The sequence below is a fragment of the Mesoplodon densirostris genome, unplaced genomic scaffold (genome assembly GCF_025265405.1).
Source record: "Mesoplodon densirostris isolate mMesDen1 unplaced genomic scaffold, mMesDen1 primary haplotype scaffold_37, whole genome shotgun sequence".
NCBI lineage: Eukaryota > Metazoa > Chordata > Mammalia > Artiodactyla > Ziphiidae > Mesoplodon > Mesoplodon densirostris.
In genome coordinates this window covers 272,099-275,506 of record NW_026778196.1, presented here as the reverse complement: position 1 = coordinate 275,506, position 3,408 = coordinate 272,099, and positions in this window count along the sequence as shown.

The following is a 3,408-nucleotide window of genomic DNA, read 5'->3' as shown; positions in this document are numbered from 1 at the left end:
GCTCCATGCCCTTGTCATTACAATCCTCCATGACCCATGTATCACAGTGTACCGTGCCCTTGACATCACAAAGCGCCACGCCGACTCTCATCACAATATTCCATGAAACATTTCCCACCAATGCTCCATGTCCTTCTCATCACAATGCTGCATTACCTCTGTCATAACAATGCTCCATAACCCCTGCCATCACAATGATCCATGGCCTTGTCATCACAAGGTCCCATGACCCTTGTCATCACAATGATCCAAGACCCATGTAATCACAATGGTCCATGCACTTGTCATTACAAAGCTCCATGACGCATGTCATCAGAATGTTCCATGGGCTTCTCCTCAAAAAGCTCCATGCCCTTGTCATCACAATGTTGCAAGACACACGTAATCACAATGCTCCATGCACATTTTCATCAGAATGCTCCATTAGACTTGTCATCACAAGTCTCCATGGTCATCTCATCACAATGCTTCAAGACCTTGTCATCACCATGCTCCATTCCCTTGTCATCACAAGGCTCCATTACCTCAGTCATCACAATACTCCATGAACATTTTAGCCCAATGCTCCATGACCTTCTCATCACAATGGTCAATGACCAATATCATCACAATGCTCCATGACCCTTCTCATCACAATGCTCCAAGAACACTGTAATCACAATGCTCTATGCCCCTTTTCATCTCAATGATCCATGAACCCTGTCATCACAATGCACTATGCCCATCATCATAATTCTTCATGCTATTCTCATCACAACGAAATCAAATTGTTCCATGACCTCTGCCATAACAATGCTCCAAACCCTTGTGATCACAATATTTCATAACACTTGTCATCACAATGCCCCAGGATGCTCGTCATCACAATTATCCATGGTCTTCTCATGACAATGCTCCATGACTTCGTCATCACAATGCTCAATACACTTGTCATCAACATGCTCCCTGACACTTGTTGTCTGTATGCTCCTTGAACCCTGTCATGACAAGGCTCCATGCCTTTTTCATCACAATGATCCATGCCTTTTTCATCACAATGCTCCAAGTCCCATGTAATCACAATGGTCCATGCCATTGTCATCACAAAGTGCAATGACGCACGCCATCAGAATGCTCCTTGGCCTTCTCCTCACAGTGCTCCATGCCCTTGTCTTCACAATGTTCCAAGACCCCTGTAATCACAATGCTCCATTCCCCTTTTAATCAGTATGCTCCATGAGACTTGTCATCACAAGGCTCCATGGTTTTGTCATCACAACGCTCCAGGACCTTGTCATCACAATGCTTCACGACCTTGTCATCAAAATTTTCAATGGCCCTTGTCATCATAATGCTCCAAACCCTAATCATCACAATGCTCCATTATATTTGTCATCACAATCCTCCATTACATTTGGTATCAAAAAGCTCCATGCCATTGTCATCGCCATGGACCATGACATATGTCATCACAATGCTCCCTGACACCTGTTTTCACAATACTCCATGACCTTATCATCACAATGCACCATGCCCACTCTCATCACAATAATCAATGAATCTTGTCAGACCAATGCTCCATGCCTCTGTCATCACAATGCTCCATGCCCTTGTCATCACAATGCTCCATGACCCCTGTCATCACAATGCTCCGTTACTCCAGTCATCACAGTGCTTCATAACGTTTGTCATCACAGTGGTCCATGCCCGCGTCATCACAAGGCTCTGTGACCGTTGTAACCACAATGCTCCATGGACATTTCATCACAATTCTCTGAGAAAATTGTCATCACAATGCTCCATGTATTTGTCAGAACAATGCTCCATGACCATTGTTATCACAATGTTCCACGCGCATTTCATCACAATGTTCCAAACCTTGTCATTACAATGCTCCATAAACCTTGAAATCACGGTGGTTCATGCATTTCTCATCAAAATGCTCTCTCACCAGAGATATCACAATGTTCCATCACTAGTCATCACAATACACCCTCGTCCTTGTAATCACATTGTTCCATGACACTGTCATCACAATGATACATCCCCTTATCATCACAATGTTCCATGTCCCTTGCCATCGCAATGTTCCATAAGCCCTGTCATCCAAATGCTCCATGACCCTTTCCATCCCAAAGCTCCAAGACCCCTGACATCACAATGTTCTATAACCCCTGCGATCAAAATGTTCTATTACACTTTTTATCAAATTGCTGCATGACACGTTCATTAAATGCTCACTGCCCTTCTCATCAAAATGCTCCATGACTTGTCATCACAAAGCTCCAAGACCCTTGGCATCACAATGCTCCATGTCATTGTCATCACAATGCTCCATGAACCCTCTCATCACATTGCTCCATGCCCTTGTCATCACACAGCTCCATGACACTTGTCATCACAGTGCTCGATGCCCTTCTCATCACAATACTCCATGCCCTTGTCATTACATTCCTGCATGACCCATGTATCACAGTGTTCCGTGCCCTTGTCTTCAAAATGCTCCATGCCCACTCTCATCACAATAATCCATGAAACATTTCAGACCAAAGTTCCATACCCTTCTCATCACAATGCTCCATTACCCCTGTCATAAAAATGCACCATGACACCTGCCAGCACAATGATCCACGACATAGTCATCACAAGGTTCCATGATAATTCTCATCACAATGTTCAAGACCCCTGATATCACAATGCTCCATGCCCTTGTCATCACAAAGCTCCATGACGCATGTCAACAGAATGTTCCATGGCCTTCTCATCACAATGCTCCAAGACCCTTGTAATCACAATGCTCCATGCCCCTTTTCATCTCAATGCTCCACGACCCTTTTCACCACAATGCTCCATGCGCTTGTCAGCACAATGCCCCATGACACATGTCATCACAATGCACCATGCGCTTGTCATCACAGTGCTCCACAACATTGTCATCACAATGCTCCATAAAATTTGTCATCACTATGCTCCATTCACTTCTCATCAAAATGCTCTCTCACCACTGATATCACAATGCTACATCACTATTTGTCACAATACTCCCTCACCCCTGTCATCACAATGTTCCATGACTCCTGTCATCACAATGCTACATGCACTTATCATCACAATGTTCGATGACCCCTTACATCACAATGTTCCATAACACCTGTCATCATAATGTTCCATGACACTTTTCATCAAATTGCTCCATGCCCTTGCCATCACAATGCTGCATTACCCCTGTCATAACAATGCTCCATAACCCCTGCCATCAAAATGTTCTATGGCCTTGTCATCACAAGTCTCCATGACCCTTCTCATCACAATGCTCCAAGAACACTGTAATCACAATGCTCTATGCCCCTTTTCATCTCAATGATCCATGAACCCTGTCATCACAATGCACCATGCCCATCATCATAATGATTCATGCTATTGTCATCA